At 40.9% G+C, this 15,029-nt stretch overlaps 1 protein-coding gene across 5 annotated transcripts in view; it reads right to left on the reverse strand.

The window, feature by feature from the left end:
- The window catches only part of LOC117235535 (receptor-type guanylate cyclase Gyc76C-like), a 100,565-nt gene that overhangs the window by 44,120 nt on the left and 41,416 nt on the right, over positions 1-15,029 (reverse strand). For 4 of the 5 annotated variants that reach the window (XR_004493689.1, XM_033497667.1, XM_033497665.1 and 1 more), the window contains one exon: positions 14,826-14,945. The exons of the other annotated variant lie outside the window; for it this stretch is intronic. The gene's annotated coding sequence lies outside the window, so the exon portion shown is untranslated. The remainder of the gene's footprint in view (positions 1-14,825; positions 14,946-15,029) is intronic. 5 annotated transcript variants of the gene reach the window in all.

A 15,029-nucleotide genomic window follows, 5' to 3' on the forward strand; every position in this document is an offset into this window, starting at 1 on the left:
ATGATCTCAAAGAAGTAGCTCGCCAATGTCGTTTTGTTCTTTTTTTTTTCAAACCCTTGTCATACGATTTTTCTTTAGTATAACCATGTTTTTCCCGTGCGACTCTCGTATCTTAAGAAGCTAAACGAAGATACGCGTCTTTCTTATAGACTTCGTCATAAATCACAGGTAACTAACAGGTAACAAAATCCAGAGGAAATTTCTACCAACGTCTCGTTAAAAGAAGATAAACCTCGTGACGAACCTTCAAAATCTATTCACTCGGAGCGACCAGGTCGGAACAGAAGATCTACGTCTCATCGAATGAAACGCTCGACGATCGAAATACGTACACTCGTCAGAATCTATGTACGTGTAGATATATTCGATTATTCCGATACTTGTCAAAACGATAGTTCGTCAGAACATACGTCCACATTGTAACCATAACTTAAGAACCGCTGCGCCGCGAAACGTAACGAGCGTGACAACGACCACGTAACAGGCACGAAGACGTTTAAAAATATTCTCGACGACGAGTGCAATTTTGCAGCTTAATCAATTCCCGGTGAACAATAACGCAGTCGTCTGATGGCGCGGGCCGATTCCGCGTTCGAGCGGTCGAGAAACGCGCGGCGCGGTGCGGCGTGGCGGGGAAAAACACGTGGCCGGGGTCGACAGGGACACACCTGTTGCAATTACGTAACGAGCCACGGACTCTCGTAGGCGAGAGTGTGCCGGCTACACAACGGCCTACAACGAAGCCTCCGTGCGACAACAATAAAGACGTCTTCCCCTGGCGTGATGCATGGTGTCATTCACCAAGCGTACCGTGTAACTTTCGACTCGTTCCACGTTTCTAACTCGGATTTAATTATAGCCGCCGGTGAAAGTACATCGGTGTGTGGATTTATTTAACAGGACGGCAAAGAGACGCGTCAAAAGGGACGCCTTCGCGGGACGACGTTACCCTGACGGATCGCGGCTGACGAACCCTCTCAGACGATGTATCATTATCTGTCACACTGACTGTCGGACAGAATCGCTCTTTTTGTCGCGACAAATCTCGTTTCGCGCTATAGAGCCTCGAAGATATAAAAAATATGATATGAAAAAAGATAGTTTTAGTAGGATAACGAAGACAGATTAGACAGATCTGACGATACGTAATTTTGTCTTTGACGTTTAATCAGTGGTGAAAATCTTCGGGTGAAAATATCGGCGACCTCGCGGATAATACTTCGGCGACACCCTTTCGCAATAACCGAATCACCCGCAACTTTGCTGCGTCTCCGCATCGAAATCTTCGATAAGTATTTTAGACTATAATTCTAACTTGATATCTAGCGCTAAACATCGTCGATAATAATAAAGATAACCACGTTGGCGACTGTGCAGAAAATACTTCGCAATTCCTCCTGCAGCTCCGTGCCTCGTTCTATACTTTGGCTGGAAATTTTCGACCTCGTTGAATAATCGCTTACACGCATCTCCGAAAGGATACAGCCGGAACGTTGGCTTTCGTCGATGTATCATCCGTTCAAGAGACATACACGCTTTCTCTCTGATGATTTTTATCGTGTATAATGGTTGAAAAGTGCGGATAGGATCGTGACCCCGTCGAGGTTTTTTCAATTAACGATAGGGGACACGGTACGGACGATGAATGTCGTAAAAACGAAGACGATAGTTGGATAGGTACTGGTAGGTACGTGGTTGTGGATAGTTTTCACGAACGACGCGTCAGCATGGTGCTATTTATTTTCAGGTGTTGTTGGAGCATCTCGTTAGCGTGTTTAACACGTACGGATAGGATTCATGGTAATACGCGTTCTCGACGTGCCTCGTGAAATTTTCCAAATTTTCAATCGCTAATTACTGGTATGTTTTTGTCTCCTTCTAAGGTTAAATCTATTCCTAAGAGTTTAAGAAAGAGAAAAAATCATCTTCCACTATAGTAGTTTAGCTGATAACGAGCTTTAAGCGAGGATCGTAAAAGATCAACTACAATGCTGCTTTAAATTGTGAAAAACCCTTATGCAGTGATCTATACAGAGATGGAAAGGAAAATTCCAAGAGGAAGCGCGAGTAAATTCTTAGAGATTTTTACTTCGATTGTTTTTATTACAGAAATTTGATTGCTCGATAACCAGAATATGATACAACGTGTGTACACGGTTCAATGTCCCGAAATAATTGAGGCACCATGATTTCATAAACGACGTCACGCCCATATTTGCTGGCAAAGATCGTATTTCTCTAATTGAGTTGCTCGTCGTATCGTAAAGCGACGATAGGAGAAATCCCACCTAGCTATTAAACTGTCTCGATACGTTCAAACCATCGCAAATTTCACACTAAAACCTACAAAACTATCCTTCTTCGTGAACGAACTTCCTTGTTAAACGATAAAACTACGATCGTGTGTGTCTAAAAGTAGATGAAAAAAGCCGTCGTCACGCGAATAGTACGATCGTTCCAGCCAAATTTATTTTCACCTCGAGACCGTTACGTTCCCATAAGCGACCGAAAAAGCAAACACGTTCTTTTTAACGCGGACTTGATACGTAAAGTAAATTCAGTCCGATAAAACTCTAAGAATAGCAACGTGGAACCGCATACTTACGTTATTTGTCAATGACGTCGCTTTTCGATTACCTAAGATAACTCGATACGTCTTTCAAACGCTTACTGACACTATCTTCAAATTTGGCCTGATTTTATTGCGCAATATCGTTATCGTTTACTCTCAAATCAACGAGTCTTTCTACAAATAACAATTACCGTGATCCAATTCTAGATATCTAGTTGGCGTTTTTAAACTCGCCGCGTTCTTTCAAATACAGTACGCAAAATCGAAAAGGATCTATTCCAAGTCTTACCGTACATAGCACGAAACGAATAAATCATAACGTCGTCAAGATTTTTATACCGATTCGTCGAATCTTCGGGTTTTACTCGAGCTTCGAATTTACTTTCCACCCACGAACGAGTTCTTTTTCGAGCGACGATTATATACGATCCATGTGTAAAAAACTAGTTGACATCTTTAAGCCCGACATCCTTCGATAGACATCACGCAAAGCCAAGTATGTAAGATCTATTCTATTTCCATCGTGACACTTCTTCGTCTCTATGTCGCGTCTCGTTAATGGAATCTTGGAATCGCACGGACTGGTCCTCTTTCTAACGCGTTTCCACTACCTTTTGCGCAAAGTTGATCGTAGCTGAAGCGGATAGCGAACGGCCGGAATCGAGGCAGGAAGTCAAATCGGCGTGCTGTGGCCGGTGGTATGCGTCAGGCATGCGTTTACGCAACCCAGGGTCAACACTCGCGGTGCATATCGTTTAGATAAACAGTGATAACTCTTCTCTCCGAGCCTGCAGCTCGCTTTTCTGGCCTACACGAACGCGCTATTGATCTTCCACCGTCGGCTAACAGCGTCGATGTTTGATCATGCCGCGTAGGAATCGATTACCAGGTCAAAGATCGAACTTTCCGAAAAAGACTTCGATCGTACGAGCGTTTAATGCGATGATCATCGTGATCGCAAATTACAGTCATATACATGTATGCAAATTAATCGTTCGCGACTTTACGTGGAATTGGAATGGTTGCACTCTTTGTAGTAATTCTGTCCACTTTAATTTTGTCAACGTTCGATATAGTCTATCTATACCGACGATAGTATTTAGCGTTAATAAAATGGAAATTGAAATATCATTGTGTTACGGAGGAAATTAATAAAGCAATTTTCTCGTTTAAACCGGTATAGTTCCTATATTTCCTTGTGAATGAGACTCGATCGTTATTCCTTATGACTCACGGTTTAATGCAAGTTCAGCGTCGAGTCCATTGCTAGACGATTTTAAGCGAAGAAACGAAAAAAGAAAGTACTAGAAACGCATCGCGAATCGCAGTAAACGATACGACGTTCGACGCGTGTATATCGAGATATCCTGTGGTGACCAACAAGAGCCACACCCCTGAACAGTTTACAGTAGTAATGTGATATATTATATCGACACGAAACACTCTAATGTATGTACTGTGTGGCTGCGATAATGACAATGCCCACGCGTGCACATCTCGTACAACGTATATGCATATCGTTCTTCAATTACCCCTTGTAACACGATATACTGTAGAGACGAGGCGCGTTAGAACCCGTATTACACGTATCACGTGTGGAAAACAAACTGTTATACAGGCGAGCGTGTTTTGATCGAATCGAGAGCCTCCTCGCTCTTTCGGATTCCCTCGGGCTGCGTATAAAACTGCTCGTGCGTCGTTCTCGCAAGTTCCGACGGATAATCGTTGTAACATCTTGTGGTATTTGTTGCGTTATAAACTTCGATCCGCCATAACACGAATATGCATGTGCAGTACTGTGTGCAGCAACTTTGCGGTGTTGTCTCGTGTACGACGTAGCTTTGACATTCGAAGTGAGTGCGCATAAATAGAATGAACGCCGATACGTAGGCGTAGGATAAGTGCGCTTTCCACAGGTATACGTAACGAATTACCGTCACACGTGTTAAATTAATTCTTTCGGCATTGGAAATTTTTGAATTAATTCTCTCCAAAAGAAAAGAGAGAAGAGCGACCATGATAAAAACGATAAAACAAATAAGAAAACTTGAGAAGAAATAACGAGACATACCGAAGTAAAAATCGAAGCGAATATCGTTCGTAAAACCACCGATACAGAACGAAGTAATTTTCAAACGTTGCTAAGTCTATCTTTTTCGAAACAATTCTTCTATTCAATATCGTGTCTAAAAAAAGCTAAAGATGGGAGCACGTGGCTGGCATTCCGAGCACTTAAATAAGCGTATACCTATTATCTCGGCGGCAGCAGGTGTAAATTACGGGAATCTCACGACTTAACTTGGACGCTAGTTTAATTAGTACTTCATAGCGGAATATTAAATACCGGCGCGCGTTAAGATCTTTTCGTCGCTGACACTAATTGACGAGTCTTTCCGTTTCGTGTTAACGCGTCTAGTTCGCGAGCCGATCTCGCCTGCGATCTGCGATAAAGTGTCTCGCGTTAACTTGCGATTTCTGTGCCAATTCGACGCGGATCGAATTCCGCGGATGGTGGCTTTCTGCCTGTAAACGAAAAAACAAACGTTGAAAAGAGAAGGTCGATTATCGTGCGGGCTCGATCGAGGCATCGACGTCCGCGAACTTGATAAACGAGCGATACGCGTCTGTTCGATTAAATACGAACATTAATAGTCAGCCATTTACGCGAGACGAGCCTGTATAAATCAAAAACGACGAGCACACGCGTACGAAAAACATAGATCCGGGGGAAATAAGAAGACCTCTAATTGCTAGGTCTTACCGACTGGCTCTGTTAATTTACTCGCTTCTTCGATTAATTATGCAATCGTGGATGCGATGAAAAACACTGGATTCTCTTCTCTAGGGAGGATGTAACGAATTACACGTGAATCGTGAAATAAATTAATCGACGGAGTATGTTGGAGAGATAAGTCTTGCTAAATGTTACGAGCATCCAGTTTCGCGCGATCTCAGGCCCGCATCCATTTACATACATATTTTCAAGACGCTACTTCTTGTCTCCTAATACCGAATCTATACTCGTTATAGGATAAGATCGACGTTTTCAGAAACTAGATTTACTCTGTAAATCCTCTGTAAAAAAGAAATACTCTGTAAATCAAAGATTCTTAATCAGTTTATTTATTACGTCTATAGAATTACAATTTGCTCATTTGTTTCTTGTTAATCCACGCGATGTCAGACCCGCATCCACTTAACGTAGTTTCGAAATGTAATTTCTTGCCTTATAACGCTTATCCTGGTAAGTATACTATATGCTGAAATTAACAAAAATTATTCCTTTTTTTTCTTTTTGTTAAAAATCATTGTGTTCTATTTAACGCGTAATAATTTCGCATCTTCAGTCGATAGCGTATAGCCAGTTTTCGTTCCAATTTTACCTACTCGTATTTCGTTTCCAATTTATAAAATCGATCGAATATAATATATTTGCGATTGTTGCATCAACCGTGAAACTTCGACAGAAACACGTGTATTCTTAAAATAAATCACAAAGGCGAAGAGTCAAGTATATTCAAGACACAGAGAATTATAATCGTGTGGCGCCGAAACAACGACAAAATAATTAACATCGATATCCGTTCTCGATCGACGGTACGTCGATTACCCGGCCAGCCTGGAAAACTATCGAGCGAAGAATGCGGAAAAGCGATTGGACTACAATCGTTTCAGCAAACACGTAGCGAGCTTGTCGAAGTAAAGGAAACGATATTATGCATTCGCGTTCTTATAAAAGCGAACGTCACCGCAAATAAATTGCCCGGAAAGTCCGACAACCGACTCGATAACGACGGAAATGTTACGTGAGCTTAAAATAGACAGGTTATTTTTAAACGCAAGGTGATTGCGACAAAAAGTCGTCGTATCACATCAGTCGATACGACGTTGAATTAATAATGTTACTTTTTTCCAGACGTTTATACGTGCCACGACCGAGGATCTCGTGGAAGAGGATTCCGTAATCGGGAAACGGCGGATTATACGCGTTAATGAGTTTGCAACTTCGACGATACGGCCCTGTGCACACACGAATAGCAGAAACACGAGGAGCACGGCTACGTAGAAATTTATGTTTCGTTGCTGCTACGTTGCTCCAATAAACCGGCCGATCGTTCTACGAGCTTGTTAAGAAACGACCGCGTCGACTGCAAAATTCTTTGCAACACTTCTTATATCGCGCTTCTTAACGACCTTATTAACTTTTTATCTGGAACAATCAGGTTTATGCTAAGAGATTCTAGAATCTGGAAAATCGCGAGGTGTGAGAGAAGTCGGCGAATATCTTCGTCAGAGTTGTCAACGCGAATGAATTTCAACGAGGATTAACGAGTGTCGCCGCTTCCGCCACGTGAACTTTGTTCCGTGGAAAGTAAGTAAGCACCGCGGATATCTATGGCACGTGGCGATCATGCGGATATCAACGTGTAACCGATGCAGAAACGCCGAGGATCGTTTTAGTCGATGCAAAGAGTTCTTTTTTCTTGCGATCGTATCACGTGCGTTTCAGTAATTTATTAAATTATATGAGAATGTATACACAATCGGATAAACAGTTTTTTATTGTTGTTATTATTATTATTATTGTTACCGGCAAAGCAAAAAACGAATTCTTCACGTATTCGCGATTAGGTAAGCACAGAATCACGAAAGTATTCGAACAGCATGTAGACACGTCTTGTGAATATGTATATTATTTGTATTATACAAAACATATTGAAGTTTCATTAGCACTGTTACGAGGTCTGACCATCATCATTATTGATAGAGTATAAAAAATATCTGAAACATTGCATAGAGATTATAACGATATTTAAACGATTAATTATTCATTACGTTAACGATCATCGATATTCAATGGGACTATCTTTAACATTTATTATACGTTTAACATGGCTATTAAGTATACAGGGTGGTTGGTAACCGGCGGCACAAGAAGTCGAAAATATAGAATAAAAATTTTTTTTAAATTTTTTTTAAAAATCTACAGTGAGATCCGTTATAACGAGACGTGATAAAATGCACGCGTACCGAGCGAAAATTCAAAGTCGATTTTCTCGAAAACAAAGCCTCAAACGAAAAACTTTTATTCTATATTTTCGACTTCTTTTTTCGCGTAGAATCACCCCCTTTCCGCTTGTATCACCAGTTACCAACCACCCTGTATATTTGCAGGAAATATCTTTTCATTTTCAATACACATTGTTAGTCCGGTTTCGCATTTCATCGATATAATCACGACAGTCGCGCCTTGTTACGATGCTAATAGAATTGCAAAATCTTTCATTTAACAACAATAACGTATACCTGCACGATTCATGCATATCCGATGAAGAACGTTATCGTATTATTATATCTGCATCTTTATCTGTTTATTTCTATCCGTATGTGCGTGAGAACGATACGTGTCCATTGCAACATGACAAAGTTTGTTCATCTACGAGTCATAAAACTCGGACTATCTTCAAAGAAAGATCGTAAACGATGTCCGCGTGTAATTTTGGAGACAAAGAAGCGATTTGCTGTGGACGATACGTATCCGTGCATCGAAAAGCTGGCACTTGCCCAAACATGCAGCAACGGTCGGAAACAGTCTGCGTTAAAGTCTGTCCCTAACATAATTGAATAGCTGTACACTGTACGCTCAACGATCTATTTACCCTACGAGGAGACACTGCGTAAGAGACTGTGTCTTTGCAGTGTACAAGACTAAACATTAAACTTCTTCCGCACGAAGAACGCGACTATGAATAGCCATCGAGTAACTGGACTCTGTTTATCGCATTCGCGATTACGATTATCTTGACGTTACGGTGACTCACTTTTTATACCATTCCTTCTTGTTTCTGGGAAACGTACTCGAAGTTTGATCGGCTAACTAATACGAATCATCGAACGATTAATTACTACAAATTTTTGCTCTACTTGAAACCGGACGAAAGACTTTACCGAGAAGTCATTTATTTTCCTAATCGACCCTTTTACGCTCGATACTGCGGATATGCAACTTTAATCTTTTCCTACTTTAGTACATTATTAATTGATAACAGTATTTTTCAAAGGTGTTTACCATTTAAACGTATTTTTATATTCTTCTCCTATTCTTCTGGTAACGCAATTGTATTGGCATATTTCTGCGAAATTTTAACGCAAAAGTATACGTTTCATACATCAAAGCCAAAGCACATGAAATGAAATACAGCGGTCATGGGTTTACGGAGGATTAACAGCTAGCAAAAAAAGATCATTTCTGCGAAAAATATTCGTCCAAACAGCAAGGTTCGAAACGTTTAATGGAGCGCATGGCCGTAAAAAAAAAAAAAAAAAAAAACAGCAGATTCTTGCGAATAACATACGCCACGTGAGAGCTTCGCGCAAGTAGCAGCAGCCAAATAGGACAAATTTATCATCCAATCCTCCTCGTTCTGACGCTAAACGAATCTCGCTATACTCACGAAGCATCCCAAACGTCGATGTAATAACTTTCTTTAGTCGACATAGTCGCATCAACAAATCCACAATTTACAGATTATAAATCGCCACGATTTTACGTCCTCCTTATCGGATGCACGCGCGCTATAAAATAGACGATGGTTCAAAGTAAAATTCAGTTTACATAAAGAGACGAGAATCGAGGAAATCTAGATGGAAATCAAACGGGAAGCAGTCGTAAACATTCACGTGCCGACGAAATAGTTGGCAGACAGCCGCTTGATGGTCTCCTGCTACGCGTATTTTCTTAATTTCACTCGGTCTTCGCGATTTGCCTCTAACGACCCACTCGCGCGGATATTGCGCGGATCGCACGCACGCGGGCGTTTTCGTTTTGGCAAACACTGGCAAACATCCAAAATTACACGCCCGTAATTCCCTCGGTTTAACACGACCCGGAATTACTCGCGTCGTCCACATACTACTTAATGACGTTTATGTACGCGTAATAACCAGAATGTAGATTTTTATAACATTCGTGGAACATTTCAAGACGAAGAAGATGCATAGTGTACAAACGATACGCGAAAATATATTGGTAAGATGTGGTCATTTGGGTCAGCCGAGCTTCGATGTCTTGAGATTCGATCTCGAGCTCATTACGGAAAAATTTGTCGATACCACCTATTGACAAAATCCGCAATCACTTAATTGCCAACACAATACAACAAATTTTTGTACTGAGCTCGAGATCGAATCTCAAGATATCGAAGCTCGGCTGACCCAAATGACCACATTTTACCAATATATTTTCGCGTATCGTGTGTACACTATGCATCTTCTTCATCTTGAAATGTTCCACGAATGTTATACAAATCTACATTCTGGTTATTACGCGTACCGATATTACTATTATAATAAGTCAATACCACCTATTGACAAAATCCGCAATCGCTTAGTTACCAACCCAATATATTAGGCGCTACTAAATTTGTAATATAATAGAGATATAACGAGAAAATCACGTATATAGCTACTTTAAATGCAGTAAAAGAAGGAAAGAAATATTAGCAACGAGAAAATAATTCGATTAACCCTACGGTAGGGTTATTGATTCGTTTAGTTTCCTTGTGATTGAGATTTGCAGCGGTTTCCGGAGGTCGGAGCTAGATGGAACCAATCTAGAGTGAGTTATGTTGTTTAATATCGGCTAATAAAATGTGACTCATCGATAGGCATAAATTAAAACGATGATGTATTGTGTCGAGCTATCAATAGAATTCTTAGTAAGCTGACTTCTTTTTATCTGATATTTAATTGACTGTCTTTAATTAAATTATGAGCGGACAAAATGGTGTAAAAATACATATCTTTAAAAGTAAAACACGTATTTTCAATATTTATACGATACTCGTAGCTGTACAAACAGTGACGTACATACGTAAAGAACGAAAAGCAAGGCGCGCGTGAATTCCAAATACGAAGGGAACTACGATGTAAATATGTCACTTTCTCATACGGCTCAGATAACAGCGGCAGCATGTAACAGTGTCTTGTAATTGGATTAAAACACGTGTACGCGTAAGTCACTGGGAGTCAGATTGACGAATATGATTAAGCACGGACAGCGGTAGTAAGTACATATAATGACGTGGTCGTCATTCCGAATACTTTTTCCCTGATTAATTGCCAGCTGATTTCATCGGACGACGAATAGAATGAAAATGGCTGATGGACAGATCAAGAGCTGAAACGTCTAGCTGATTGACAGTTTGACCGATAATAGAGTACTTGGAATTGACTCTGGTGATAGCTGGAAAAATTGGCGCGAAGTCTATTAATAGACTTCAAATGTTTCAAGCTCTAATAAAAAGACGATAAAAGTGAAACCTGCGAGAATTTTATTTTACATTTAAGAAAAGTTTAAAGAGATCTTAACTGAGAATTTGAATTCCTAATCGTAAGCTTGGAATTTTTATATTTTGCAAAAATTCGTCATAGGTATATCGTACGAAATATAGAATATATCGATAATTAAAAAACTACGAACTTTCCGAACAACCTAATATTTAATTATTTCTACTTAACTGGAAAAGGTACGTGTCTACGGGTTAAAGGATAAGTGAAAGTTGATATTTCGCGAAAAGTCTGCTCAAAGTGAAATTCATGCTCCGGCTATATGTATGTACATAAACATATGTATGTATCGACATACAGTGGAACGAATCGCGAGAAATTTTCATTCATCCGTGATTGTTCGTAAGGTACGTGAGACACGTTCACGGTCTCCTTTGTTATATTATTATAATTTATGGGGATTACAAGGATTTTCCAGGCAACAGTGCTACGAACAAGCACATGTGCTGGGAAATATGATATAGCACCGCAAGCATCGTATCTCAATCTTATCGAGCAGGATGAATTTCACTGCGAAATTAGAGAACCGAACTCTCCTAGTAAAAATAAAAAAAAAAAAAAAAAAAAAATAAAAAAAACAGAAAAAGAAAAGGAAAAATCACCTTGAGTCTGAAATATGGGCAGTTCCGCTTATCTTTCTCGTTCTCCACAAATATATTAAAACTCGTGTTTAAAATCATCGATTGGTCGTTATCAGTGGAATGCAAACGCAAGCTGAGCAAATTCGCGTGTATCGCGTACCGCACGCATCTAAAAATAATTCGCCGTATCAAAAATCCGCGAGATCAAAGAACGGAAAAAGAGCAAAATGAACGAAAACTGAAAAACACAAAATACGAAAACGAAACGCGAAAACTGGCGAAAGCGGCGGCCTTACAGAGGATAATGGTGAACGATCGTGCGCCGGGTATCTTAAATGGAAAGAATGAAACAGCGATGTTATAAAATGGATCGAGCTTGACAGTGTCGTGGCTTTTAATCGTCCAAATAAAAATTCGACAAATCAAAACAGAGATATCGACTTAAAACTCGTTGCTTCTTTGCAGCTGGCTTTTTTACAGGTTAACTTTAACCAATACATTAATTGAGCACTACGGAGAAAAAACAAGATGGTTCACATTTTTTTATTTTTCATACGAGAGCAGTTCTAAAGTCCAATGCCTTGTCAACCAATCACAAATTGCTAAAACTGTTTTTATACGAAATAAATGACTCGTGCAACGAGCAACACGTATTTAAATCATCCTCTCTTATATAAAGCAGCGGATACAGTGACTGTGCCGTGCCAGAATATTAAAATGTAACTACTATGTACAGTAACGTATACCCTTGTATGCCATCAAATGCTAACAAAATTAGGAAGTGAACGCAAATAAACTTATCATATCTTCTCCATGCAGTTTGCATTTATAATCTCTATATCTTATATTCTTTCCAGCAAGAATACGATGCAATTTTATGATCAGCGGAGGCGAAGGAGGCGATCCAATGCCGTTTTCACCGTCACCACACGCTGTTCTTTTTTCTTCTTTCTTTTTTTTTTTTTTTTTTTTTCTTTATTCCTCTTGCCGCCTTAGTAAGATCTCTAACTACTGTTCCTCGTACCGATGCAATGTATCGCGTTACAGCGATCGGCATGTAACTTTATAACACGGTCCGCGAGAGACTATTTCCTTCTTCCAGTCATAGACCGCAATGTTATTACTACCGAGCCCGAGCAAATACACACGATTTCGCAGTTTCCTCGCGGGCCTAACAGAGACGCGATATTTCATCGGGATAGGTAATAGGAAATCGTCGGCTTGTAGTCGCGGGGGAAATCGCGTACACGAGCAACGTTTCACTAAATAATTATTCAACAACGTTGTAAATCAGTCGGGACGCGGACACGTATCGTTATGCAGGCGCGAGGAGAGCGCGCGTGCCACCGGTATAAATTGCTATAATTCTGTAAATTCCACCGAGAACCCCTTCCTCTCGCCCTTTCTCTCTCTCTCTCTCTCTCTTTCTCGCTCTCTCTCTCTCTCTCGCTTTCCGATTGGCGCGCTTACCTGTCCGTAATTACAAGCTGACGTTTCTACATATAAATTCGTATTCGCTCCGGAATTGGTATCGTTACGATTCCATAGGGTTAACGCCTTCTGCGTGGCTGCAATTACGCGTCTGGAAACCTACCAATCTTCTAACAGGCTTATAGCATCCGTGAAATGGAGCTATCTAATCTACGAGCGAGGCGGTTCGAAGCGAAAGAGAATTTATCGAAGCATGGAGGAGTACGGCAGATCAGAGGAATCTCGTATCGCGATCTACGGACGACTCGTTCGATTATTCCGGGAGCTTGTCGTTTGAATAAGCCTGTAGAATCCGAGCGGGCGGGTGATTCAACCGCTTCTTCTTTTACCATGAATGGCACCGCATTGTTCCGTGCTTCCGTGTAATGCACGCACACGAGTACACACACGCGTACCATACAACCGCGTACGACAGAATTCTGCAGAAGTAGCTATCGTATGTTTTCCCCGCGTACAATGTTCGTGACTGGTTTTATCGCCGCCAGGCCCTTCGTACCTCGTCGCACGAACCTACACGACGCGCGCTAGTTTGCGACGATCGCGCGAAAACACGCGTTCCTCGCACGATTTCGCGATTCCATGCCGCGCTTTTCGTTTGTCAACGTCGACCTTAAGAAAGAAAGATTATTTCGGCAACTGGCCAAGTTCGATCACCTTAAATCTCCTGTTGACCGTAACCTTTCGTCTAGAATGGCGCAATTGCCACGCTTACAGTTGCGTTTAACGATTGCCGTAACGACATAACGAGCCTAACATTCGGATTTTTTATCACGTTGCCGGCCACGTGAGTTTCAGCGGTGACCCGCGATATTTGCCCGCGGAAAAACTTGGAAGGGAAAAATGAGTAATGGCTTCGCAAAACTCGAGTCGCAGATATGTAACTTTAATACGATTATTGTAAATAGGGAGATGTAGCCGCGGTTGTTCAACGATTTAATCGTTGTTCCGAGAAGCACGTTGCAATACAGGCTGACGCAAAAGTACTATAAAGTAATATGTGTAATCGGCAATTTAAAAATTGTATTTTAAGAGGAACTAATAAATCCACAACGCGAAGAGAATCGAATAAGAAATAATTCTACCATAGGCAAATTTCCATAATTCCAAATAATTCTTACGATTAGCTATAATTTCCATAATTTAACTTCTTACTCAAACCTCGAAACTTACGATCGTTTAATCTCTCTGTTATTCCGTACCATGACCAGAGATTCCACATCAAAGATCAACTCTTACGTTCAAATTAAACGAAATTCACGGCGATTAATTCTAATGAAAGCGACATTTAACGTTGCTTCGGTCTCGTGTCTCCTGCCCTGTTTGCATCTGAATATCAATCGCACTCGTTCCGAGCGAATTAAGCGTGTGTTTGTCGCATTCGCGTACCAATACAGCAGTGCTGGCGGAACTCGCGCGTCGCGGGTTCAAGCGTACTTGGCTGAAAGCTGCACGCGGAGAGAGCGAACGGGTGTGTTTGCGGTTCCATGGCGGACGTGGACCAAGATAACACGTTAAAATAGTACGCCAACAAACGATAACACGCATTTAGAATATCTGTCGCAGTGTCGTTCCTCGCGATATTGAATCGCGCGACTCTCTATAATTGCAACGATTCAAATGGCTAACACCCTTCTTCATCATCGTCTTCGTTCACGTTGAGATACGAGGCGGAAAGTGTAGCGCAGGAAAGAAAAATGTAGAGTACATAGGCGCGCTTGTCTCGGTTACCACGATAATGATAAACTACAACTTTTCATCGACGTTTCAGACGAGGTCGTTTACACGTGTTGCTCGACGTGTTGTTCAGGGAAAAATCACTTCGTTAATCTTACCTAAGCAACATGGCAGAGTAACTTCAGGGAGAAGATCGTCGATACTCGAACGCTATATTGAGAGCATGCTGCTGCCAATCGATACTCTTCGCGCTTTCAGCCTGAACTTCTGACAGCCACCTGCAAGACAATGATAAGACGATCCTTGTTTTATTTGATTTTTTTTTTATCTTCATATTGGATTTTCACGGAGTAATCGTTAAA

Source organism: Bombus vosnesenskii, unplaced genomic scaffold, assembly GCF_011952255.1.
Source record: "Bombus vosnesenskii isolate JDL3184/JDL3185 unplaced genomic scaffold, Bvos_JDL3184-5_v1.1 scf7180000013316, whole genome shotgun sequence".
NCBI lineage: Eukaryota > Metazoa > Arthropoda > Insecta > Hymenoptera > Apidae > Bombus > Bombus vosnesenskii.